The sequence below is a fragment of the Oreochromis niloticus genome, linkage group LG2 (genome assembly GCF_001858045.2).
Source record: "Oreochromis niloticus isolate F11D_XX linkage group LG2, O_niloticus_UMD_NMBU, whole genome shotgun sequence".
Taxonomy (NCBI): Eukaryota; Metazoa; Chordata; class Actinopteri; order Cichliformes; family Cichlidae; genus Oreochromis; species Oreochromis niloticus.
Genome location: NC_031966.2, coordinates 23,946,814 through 23,958,838, shown reverse-complemented (window position 1 = coordinate 23,958,838; position 12,025 = coordinate 23,946,814). Strand labels below are relative to the sequence as shown.

Below are 12,025 nucleotides of genomic sequence, written 5' to 3'. Positions count from 1 at the left end.
TTTTTAAAATGTAAATACAATATATAGGCCAACGTGAATTGTTTTTAGTAATGTTGTTTTATGCACAACATTACTATCAACGATTCTGTATAAAGACTGAAGGTTGGACGTATTTTCTTGGTGTCCATTGTGTGTTTAATACCACGCTTGAAGGAACATGTTTAAACAGCCAGCTGATCCCAACTCTTTGAGGACAATTATTGATTAAGACATTGGCTTAGATTTAGTTCAGCTGATTTTGTTGCTGGATGTGTAAAATAAGAATTTATTGATTAGAAAACACATTGCTGGAACAGTAATTTGTGGGCTGCTTGAGATCAATAATAAAAGATGCTTATGCTCTTCATATCTGCTTTAGTACCTCTGATGTTATTATGTATTGGAAAGGGGAGTGGATTAAGATTGATCGCAAGTATAAGAGGGTAGATAGATGCACCTTTTATGCATTAGTGATAATTTGATCCTGTACAAAGCTTTCTTGTCATCTTCTCTCTGACTGTCAACACTTTAGGTTTACTGATGAAAAAGGAGGGATTTCTTACTCAGAGTAATCATCTGATTAAAATGCCACTACTGCTTACCTGGAAAACACACATAATAGATGTTTATTCCTTTATCAGCTTGAAAAAGATGCATCATTTGCATCCAGTCTGATATTGGACAATTTCTGTGGCCACGGGAATGAAAACAGTGGTAATGTTCAATACTTAATTTGCTGGACATTAAATTGGTGCTATCACGTTATCTTCCCGGAGGCAGTCTCTGTTATTTCATCCCTTTATCATTCCTCTCTGACATCACTGGCTCCAGCGTTTCTCAGTGAAAGAGACTTTATCTCCTCCTGGTCTGGTATTCTTTGAGGTTTTTCATTCTCTCTCTTTTAGTTCTTTTTCCATTTTGTCTAGCCTCCAAGGTAAAAGAAAAGAAAAGACGGTTTTAATTTGTTTATGAAGCTCTGAAAGTGATACAAAATTTAATTTAAAAAAAAAAACAGAAATATGTCCTTTGGTAATGGTGGTTAAACCACCTGTTTATTTATGTTTGCTCAGTTTTTCTTTTAATTTAATTAGACACTTTAATTAACATTAAAGTCTATTTTTCAGGAGCAGACTGAGAATCACAAAAACACAATTACCACACTAAAACAACAAAACCGTAGATTAAACAAGGAATTAATAAACGCAGTTACAAGAATAATAATAATGAAGCTTTAAGGCTATTTAAAGAAGCATGCTGTATGAAAGCAATATGCAGTTAAATGTTCATCTGAACCCCCTTCCACCAGCTAGTTTCAGGAATTCGCTGTGAGGAGTTTTGGTACAACGAGAAAGTACAAGCAAGCTAACGGCTGCCAAAATTATGATAATGCATGTTTTTTTATTCCTATTTTAAGGCTAAAGGTGTAATCTGTACATGTATGCAGTGTAAAAAAATCAAATTAAAAAAAAGAGTTGTTGGTTCTATGAAACACTTTTGTTGTCTTTATTATGACTGCAGTTTCCAAGAGGAGAAAAATATTTCACATTTAAATTTTCTTGCAATTAATTTTTTTAAGCTTGTGCTTCTTTTTTAATTATTTATGTTTTCTGCTAGAAGTCTAGTTCGAAGTGTTGCTGTCAGCACAAGCAGTAAGCAGTTTTTTAACACCTTGATTCACAGACAAACAATTGCACTTCTAGCTAAATCACTGCCAGTAATGAGTGTCATCCACATTGCATTGCATTACGATATTATGTAATACCTAAGGTGAAAAAAATCTAATTCTAATTACTTTTTTATTCCTTGCCATATAGAAAAATTGCATGATTGGCAGATTCAATAATAATACGTTGAACGGGGTCTGCTGTGAGCTGCTTAATGTCAGCAAAAATAAGTAATCAAGCAGAAAGCCCCTGAACAACAAAAATAATAATTTGAAAAACAGCAGTTATTGCATGCTGGTATTTTTGTTTGCGTTGCGGTTTTGTGAAGCTGAACAAAATTCCTATCAAATATACTTGATGCCGTTTTTCTTTTCTGCTGTCACTTACTGTATGTAGTTCTGTTGTCAGCACTCTACACTTTAGCTAAAATATCTCTATATAATTCCTTCATGTTACTCTGTAAATGTGACCAGTACAATAAGGGAATGCACAGGCCCACAACGGCTACCCTCCAAGTAAAATCTCCTAGACTACTGAAAGAGAAAATTATAACGCTCCCATAATGCAGGATCTAATTAGTTGCTGGCACTGAAAAAAAAAAAATTATGCAAACTTGTTGCCTTAGAAAAACTAAGTACAGTTTACAACTGAGTTTACAGTTTGCAATATAGAATAATTAGTTCAACTGACATAAACATTTAAATTTCATCTTAATTAAAATACATAATTTGTGGTAACTTTATTTAAATTTTGCTTGATTAAAAATTCTGTGCAACTTAATCATCACATTACACTTTGTCATCCTTGAATTTAGTTCTAGTTCAATAACACAAATTAATTTATCAATGAACACTGTACAAAGTATAATAAAAATAAAAGATGAATTAATAATTAGAATGTTTCTTGGGCTGATTTAACAACTTTTATTTTCAAATGCAAACAAGTGCTTCCAACAATACCAAATAAACCAATACTTGATACTGATCTCGTCTATACACTGCATTATAATGTCATGCTAAAAAAGGATTTGAGAACAGCAATAGAAAAAAGAGAAATCCTTGGAATTCTGAAATTTCAGTGGACTTACAGAATAACAAACAATCACTGAGCAGCTCAGTTTTTGACGTAAAGCATATCACTTCTGTCAAACATGGTTTTACTATAGCTAGTATTAATGATTTCAAAGCTAACAGCAGCAGCAGCAGAATAAATGTGGGGGTATAGTGGAGCATACTGTGTGCGACACTCCCATGGTTCTAGGTCTTGAACCCAAGTTGGGGGGGGGGTCCTTTTAAATTCTTGGTTATTCCAGTGTTCACATTTTCATAGTTTTTTAGTTCTAACTTATGTTTGTAATTTTATTTGTTCCCACAGTGTTTCCTCTGTCTCATCCTTCTGTGCCTTTCCCCCTGTCAAGTTTACCCATGTGTCTGTATCTCCCTATTTATTGTTTCTCACTTATGTTTTGTTTTGGTAGTTATTTGTCTAGTGAGTCAAGTTTTACTTCTCTCCTCCTGTCTTGTTGTCTTGATTTAACATTAACATCTGTGTCACTACTCTCTTATTTCCTTGATTTATTTCATGTGTATAAATATTCTGATTAAACCCGTGTGTATAAATAGTCCTGTCCTTCCCCTCAGTCTTTGTCTTGGTGTCTGTTTCCTTGTGTATGCCCTTTTTGCAATTCTTACTTCTGTCTGTCTGTAACAGACATTTCCTCATTCAGAAGTACATTCAACCTAAACATTTAACCAAAGTAACAAAAGAAGGTTATTAAGATAAAGAGGTGGGATATCTTTGAATCAGTCTGACTAAGTGTTGGTTAACCTGTGCACCAGTGAGATCTCCTGTCATACGAAGTTGAATGTGCCTGCAGTAAATGGTAAATGGCCTGTATTTGTATAGCGCTTTACACAACCAGTCATCCACCCATTCACACACTGGTGATGGCAAGCTACATTGTAGCCACAGCCACCCTGGGGCGCACTGACAGAGGGGAGGCTGCCGGACACTGGCGCCACCGGGCCCTCTGACCACCACCAGTAGACAATGGGTGAAGTGTCTTGCCCAAGGACACAACAACCGAGACTGTCCAAGCTGGAGCTCGAACTGGCAACCTTCCGATTACAAGGCGAATTCCCAACTCTTGAGCCACGATCGCCCCAGTAAAGGCCTGTAAGAGAATCACCATTAAATGAAAATACAAAGTGCCCTCCATTAGCTATGGCTCAAAAACTTTAGGCAATCACTGACTGCAAATGATTTAATATGAAGGTTGTGATAAGCACTTACTATACTACTGTAACTCTACAGAAGCCACATACTTAGTGGTATCAGCACTATGAGTAAAAAGTCTACCTTAGTTGGTTCAATCCTGGTGGCAATGGAAACTTTAACACTGGAAGCTTATTAATTTAATGTAATATCCATTTTTACATTGAATATGCTGACACACAGAGACTGGAAGACAAAACCTTTAACAAGCCAAGTATTTTCTGTTCCAGGATGAATGGAAAAGGAGTGAAGTGTGGAATTACTGAAAGTGTACGGTAGCAGATGGTTGGAGTGATCCTTGCATTACAATTGATTGGTCAATTACTAAGTCAGTGCTGCTCACTTTAGTTCAGAATTGATCAAACTCTTTGCTTCTGTCATTCTTCAAAGGCTCTACTTCCATTTCCTTTGCCCTTTCACTACACTTTCTTTCTACTTCTTTCTTCTTCTCTTCTGACCTCTCCTGTCATCTTCTTTCCTCGTCAGTTGCTGCATCTTTCTTCTCATCTCACTTTTGTGATTAAGTCATGCAGTCATTTTTCCTCTCAGCTTTCTTCACTTTTCCTTCATTCAGAGTAACTCTATAACTCAGTCTGAGGCGTAAGATGACATTGTGCATTCAAAATTTTCTGAATCTCATTTGATTATTTTGGTATTTGTTTCTGAGCAGGTGTGAGTTGATGCATGCCCATCTTAAATTGCCTTTAAATGTAATCCTTATCCTTTCATTCCTTTTATTTTCTGGCAGGGAAAGAGATGTTGGTCAGATTACATTGAGCACTGCGCCTAACCCTAAATTCATAGAAGATTTTTTAAAATGTGATTTGAGTTTTCACTGTATGTCACAAAAGGATAGAACATTTCAGTGTTATTTGTCACGGTCTGGCTGGCAGACCGTGGGGATGTAGGGGACCCAGGCACGGAGCTCTGAATAACAACAGTGCGTTTATTTACAATGTGGTAAATAATGATGCACAATTAATCCCCGTGCTCCCCAAGACTCCCGTGCGTGTCTTCCAGTGGTGTCCGTGTTCGTGCTCCCTGCTGTCGTGACTGTGCACACCCTGTGCGTGCTGCCCTTCCTCTCCACGTTCCTCCTGTAGGAAAACAATAGAGGCAGACGTTAAACACTGACCCCCGCGGGCACACACACGATCGACACCTCCTAACACACACTGACTTGGGAGTCTAACGCAATGATCCCGCGTCGGTGGGAGCTCCAAGACTCTCCCCCGACGAGGCCTGATCAGCAGCAGGTGCGTGGCTTCGGGTGTGGCCAGTCCCCTAGCAGGGCCACACCCACCAGGCCTGAAGGCGCCTGTAAACAAGGGTTCAGATACACCTGCACCCATACACACACACACACACACACACACATATTCATATCTACAAGGACGGAGAAGAGGGGGCAGCAAAACACCAAAAATACATATAATATAACACAAGTCCATGACTGCCCAGGGATCCTGGGTCGCTCAGACCCAGGACCCTGACATTATTGGTGATTTTTAAAAGGACTTTGACAACAAATATGTGTCTCTAATCTTCACTTTTTGTATCAAGCAGTATCTGCTGACCAGTTACAAACACTCTAGTATTGAGTAAAAAGCTGTAATTTAAAAACATTATTCATGTGCAGGCTTTTGTTCAATGATCCGTGTTAATTACCTCGACCGAGGAGGTTATGTGATTGTTTTGGTGTCTGTTTCTTTATTTTCTCTTTAGCTGATTTATTTGAGAAAATCCACAAAATGAATTTGCATGTGAACTTTAACAATGATGGGGTTTGATCAAACTTAGAACTAATAAACTTTTGGAATTGATTAATCAGGAAGCATTTTTTATCTCCACAAAATATTTTGCAACAAATTCTCACAAATACATGTCCAAATTCAAATAAGAAAAATTAGGATCCATCATTGGCAGTCCAGATCCAGATGCATTTATGGATCCAGGGAATCAATTTGTCCATGATGTACATTTTCATTTTTTTCAGATTTATGCAGACTTGGACTGCTGTCGTCTATTCATAATTCATGTGTCATTTCATCAGGGTAAGAGCTCAAAGAGAAAAGGGGCAACAAGGGATGATGTGATTATTCTGCATGATCAGAAAGAAAATATGTACACTTCTATAGCAGTAACTTAGCATGTATACAACTGCACAAGGTGTGATCAGGTCAGGGATTAGTTGATGTTTGCATCAGACACCAGCTGTGGTTCAAAAACAACCCATTAGGCACCTAATGGAGACAAGGCTGCTCTCTTTTTGCAAAGTTCCCAGCCACATGCTAATGATCTGTACACAGCAACTTAATCTCTAAGTAAGCAACCAAGAAGAACCTTACAGGAAAAAACATGTTTTTCTTTTTACTTTTCATGCACTCTCCATTCTGAGGGTATATATAATATAGATATAATTTTTTTTTTTTATAGCAGTAAAGTGAACACCGTTCTGTGACAGTTTACACCACTGTCCTAATATATAGGGTTGTACCTTTGCTTCCTCTCTGGTAAGCTGATAGTACATCTTACTCTATGGTCTTGTAGCTATTATACACTGGAGTTGTGCACCGTTAACAGCTACATTTCTGTTTTGTCCCCAATCTTGTTGCTGTTTTACTGCAGTTATCTTCTTCTAAAAGTTCTTTCACCTTCATTTGTTTACTGTGCCACTGTGTATGCCACGTGAGAGTGGGTCTGTGTTGTTAGTCCAGTGATGGAGCAAAATGTGCTGTGCCTCAGTGCCAGATTGAGAAACTTGTGGCGATTTCTGTGGAGGAACATATGTGGAGGTGCTTTAAACAAAATCATGTAGTTTTATATAATGAAAATAAAAAGGGGGGGAATCACCATGTGGAAATGAATGAATGAACTGGCTAAATCCTTAAATGTTTGATTATGAGAATATGAACAAGAAATACTTATTATTATTTAGTCAGATGCATGCCTTTGTAATGCATGTTTGTGTAAAATAGTATGAGTTACTGGTAAAACTTCTGAGCATGAATTCACTACCAAAATCTACATAATCAATCTCATCCTCATTCCTTGAATGTAAATAGGAGTTTTTTTGCACTGCATGTGAGCTACAGTGAATAATAGCATGTCACTGGGCATCTCCGTGTCAAATGATGTGTCTAAATGCCTGCATAATGGACGCATCTGTTTATTGAAGATAATCCTATCCATCTTTCTCTTGCCCTTATTCTGTGAGGACTTCCCTGTGTATACAGTTTTTATTAAGATTCGATCCATGATGTTGCATATTTTTATGCTTAAAGTTAGACTACAGAGCTTACTTTCTATAAAAACAGTCTAATGAAGGATTGCATTCACACAATACAAGCTAGTAAATATTTTTGTTAAAAAAATTTTGTTTAATTTGGATGGAGGAATTTTTTTTTTAATTTTAATTTGTACTATTAACCTAACCACATGCTTATTTAAATACCGGTATTATTGATTACCAGACATGATATGTCTGTATTTATACATGTTTGCATGTTTGTATGTGTGTGCAGCTGTTCTTGGACACATCTAATGTAGTGGAAACTCCGCAGATGGGGTCTTGAGTACTTTGGCAGACAGACAAACCTGTTTGTCTGTTAGCATATTTTGTCAATGAAATCTCACCCATGCAAACATAAAACTTGCATATGTGTAGTTTGCATTAAAATGAACACTGTGTTCATTAAGCTCATCACAACCTGGTCTCTAAGTGTAATTCTGAAAGCTCAGCATTTGAGCTATTTTACAGTGCAGCTGACTTAAGATCAGTATTATTTTACATCTTTACCTTTAAAATCAACTACTCATTCATTAATGAGTTTTTTAGCTTGACTGTCTAAATGGCTGACTGTCTAAAGAATATTAGTAGTGTCATCAGCAGTTAAACAGATCTTTTACTATCTGAGTGAACAGATTGGGCTCATATACAGGTAGTTACAACCAAAATTGGTTTGACTTGACTGTGTCTGTACCATAGCTTTCTTTAGGTCAGTGGTTCAACCCACTGACCTAATGTGCCCTGCTACTGGTGGACCCCACAAGCAGGGCACAGAGCCAGCGCAGGTGGGGTGTAGTCCAAGTGGTGGAGCAGGTCGTCTACTAATTCGAAAGGCCTAATTGGAAATGATTGATCCCGACTCCTCCAGTCCATTTAGACTAGATACTGAACCCCAAGTTGCCCCTGATACATCCATTGGAGTGTCAGTGTTTGTGTGTGTGAATGTATCATTTTGTTATAGATAAAAACACTGTATGCATGTGTGTTTGAATGAGTGAATGATATATATATATATATATAGTAAAAAAGCGCTTTAAGTGCTCAACTTTTATTTAACTAAAATTCAATTTGCCCTCTGTTTTTTTATTGCTAATGATAAATAAAAGAAAGAAAAGAAATTAGGCATGTGGAGCATTACCTTTTTTTAGCTTCCATGTGAGTCAACACATGTTCTCAAAAGTGATCAAAACCAACATGAGTCAGGTTGTGTCAGTGACTGAGCTGCGTAACATGTTTTCTTTGCTTTGTTTGATGTGATTTTTTTAATAAACCCAAGTAAACAAAACTGTAAGAAAGAGAAGAGACAGAGGAGTGAGGGGGGTGGAGAGAAGAGAGAAGAAAAGGCAGGAGGGTAATTCCACACTATGATCCAGTGTTTGATATTTAACTTGTGGCTAAAATCAATACTTTATGTTTGATGAGAAACACACAGCCTTCCAGCTTGACTATTTACTACAGCTTCCTCCTAGCTGCCACACAAACAATGACTAAAGACATATTTACTACTCAGTCCAATAAACAGTCTATAAAATTGGCTCCATAAGTATTTGGTTAGTGATATCATTTCCATAACTTTGCCTCTATTCATCACTACAGTATAAATTAAGCAAGCCAGATGGCTTCAGATTTACTTTAATTAAAAATACTGTCCTAACAATTTAGGAATCACAGCAATTGTACACATGTAGCCTTGACATTTTCATAGGCTCAAATTTAAATGAACAATTAATGCATGAGCAGCTTCATGGCCGGGTGTTACCTGCTTGTCTTTTGATTTCATGGCAGATTCACAGCTCCCCAATGAATGCTTCCATATGAAACATAACTGATGTCAACCATGTAATGTTAGCAACAAAAATTTCTGGCACAACTTCACCTACTTTCAAGGTGCATAGAGAGGATGAGAAACTTACAACGCAGGAACTCCAGCAATACTTAAAGGTAAAGAGGAACAACTTGTACCAACTATGTAATGTTTGACGACTTTTTATCATTTTATCCTTAGGGTTTGGATCTGACTCTGTCATTATAGTAACTGCAATTTAGGGTTTAGGACAAGAATAGTGTTCTCCCTTCTGGAAACACTATATAGTTTTGGTAACAGAGCTGCATGATAAGAACTAGAAGAAGTCACGACACAGGAATCCCAGTCAGCTAGCTGTGAATGCACTGGACTATTCCTGGCACTATTTTCACGTCAGCACACATCAGTGCAATCAGACATCACACAGACTTTGTAATAGGGGGGTGTGCTGGACATTTGGGTTTTCACATGCACCTTTTTCGTTTGATGTCTGGAAAAGTTCACTGCTGGAGTGCATGTGTGAAAATGGCTATAGCTAAGGCCTAAGACCTTACACTATATGTCATTTTTAGGCAACGTGATGCCTTGATTATATAAGGAAAATCACAAAGAGACAGGAAGAGGTGATGACACTGCAGCAAAGGGACCAGGGAGCACTCAAACATGGGCCAGGGCAGTAAGGACTGGGCCTCAGCATAAGAATCTTGCAATCCTCAATCAGAGCCATACAATATTATATATATTCAACATCAAAGATTTTAGGAAGGGTATGCAGAAAAGCACACTTACAGAAACTGTGAATTAAGGGCTCCAAGTCCCTTTGTGCACTTGAGGCTGTTTCAAATCCTCATGGACATGGGTGTCTGTGAGTGTGGACATTAGAAATGGGTCATTGTCTGAAACAGTTTTGTTGATATCACAAAAATCCTGTAGATGTCACTGTCTCTACAGTTGCAATTAAAAAAAAACAGATCGGTAATCATAGTTGGGATCAGATTCATTACTCTATATATCTATTCTTTAAATATCCCTGCCTCTTTTTCTGCTTCCTCTATAGCTCTACTGCTCCATGCCATCGTCCCCTCTCCTTTTTCTGCTGCATCCTTATTTTTCATAGTGACACTTCTGCGTAAAGGGCAGATGGATGACCTACACATCTTGACTGTAAAGATGAATCACCAGCCTTACCAAATCACTCTTGTCCCATTTTATGAAAGCTCCTTCAAATACAATGTTTTCTCTCTTTTGTCTTTTGCTTTACTATCAGCACAGTAAAGCTTTCAGAGTGCTAAAGGTTAGCAGGCAATATATATGAAGGTTTACTAAGATATCTGCAACTGTAAGTTGCTTTATACAAACAAGAAAAATACAAGCAAGTATACATGTGTATATATATCAAATGCAGTGAGTGTCCAAGAGTTTTGTATATAAAAGTGTATGCTATGATATGGGGTGAATGGCACTGATGTATATTTGCTCACATAAGTTCTGCTTCTGCAGAAGAACATTAAACATCCTGCTCATGATTTTGTACTGACACAGTGACACCATCCACAATATTTCCATTAATTTTCTTCTATCCAATTTACATTAACATAACCAGTGTTGGTCAGTTACTTGAAAATAGTAATTAGTTACTAATTACTGATTACTTCTCCAAGAAAGTAATCCTGTTACTTTAATGATTACTTATTTTCAAAAGTAATTAGTTACTTTATAACTTAGTTACTTTTTAAAAACATGATACACAACCTTAATACGTAATAAAGCAGTAGACCTTTCAGCCTAATTTCTTCTGCATAATCCATCATATAAAATTGAGTCAAAGGAAAAATTCTCTTCTTAAAAAATGTTGTATTAGTTATAATCTTTTAACTTTATGCATCAAGCAAAAATTAAATTATATGCAACAGTCTTTGACTCGAAGAAATTTGTTTAACATTAAAACCTATTTTCTGCATATTCTAGAATATAAAATAAAATAATTTTTTGTGTTCACACTCACTCTTTCAAATAGATGCAAGTGGAACACAGCAAAAAAAAAAAAATAAAGTCAAAGTTTTATTGGCATTAAGTCCTGTTGTTCTTAAATCTATTTTCACCTGTTTAGCAGCAGTGTGGCGGGCGGAGATTTGCCCGGTGCCACAGCGGTCATGTCAGTGGGGGGATCCGGGGGTTTCTCTGTGAATTTCACATTCCCGTGGCAGCATACTAGGTGCTTGCTCAGATTTGAAGTTTAATTTTTCACCCTAGAAAAAAGTTTTCTACCCATGAATCTACAACGGACGCTAATGGGTTTTTTTTCACTTTTTACGAAATCAAACTCAAAGTAATGTCAGTACTTCCAAGCTTTAAACATGGCCGTATTCTCTCTCACACTCCATATTATCCATTGTTGTTCTACCCAGGTGTCTGTTGCTGCCACGGATGTTGCACGCTCTTACGTCATTGTCATGAGACACTCTCATAAACAAAATTGCAGTTTAGTAACGCGGTAACGCAGCGTGCTTACGGGAAAGTAACAGTAATCTAATTAGTTGGGGTTTTTTGCAATAGTAATCCCTTACTTGTTACTTGAAAAACGTAATCAGATTACAGTAACACGTTACTTGTAACGCATTACTGCCCATCTCTGAACATAGCACACATCTGTTAAGAGTGGAGGATGAAGCCTGAGTACCCAGAGGAAGCCCAACAAGGACAGGAAATGTCCACACAGAAAGATGGAAAAGCTCCAGACAACCAGGTTCAAACCAGGACCCTTCTTGCTGTGAGTGCAAAAACGCGGTGCCATACTTTTTTAGGGTAAATAAAATATATCATGTGATGCACAATGCTCACATCATTTACAAAAAGCAGAAGTGAAAAGACAGCAGCTTTAAGGGACATTATCAGTGATGGCCCAATCCATAATTAACTGTATGGTATGGATTTACAAAAATATGTCTTGTCTTTGCTCTGTCCATTCAGAGAATGAGATCAGCCAGAGTGCCTCAAGATGACTTCAGCTTGATA

At 37.3% G+C, this 12,025-nt stretch overlaps 1 long non-coding RNA gene across 1 annotated transcript; it reads right to left on the bottom strand.

Moving 5' to 3' along the window:
• Nucleotides 1–4,845: 4,845 nt before the first annotated feature.
• On the bottom strand, nucleotides 4,846–5,253 carry LOC112847668 (uncharacterized). Its single transcript, XR_003221369.1, has 2 exons — nucleotides 5,098–5,253; nucleotides 4,846–5,014 (listed from the first exon to the last, which is right to left on the bottom strand). It is a non-coding gene; the product is annotated as an uncharacterized LOC112847668 (long non-coding RNA).
• Nucleotides 5,254–12,025: the final 6,772 nt, after the last annotated feature.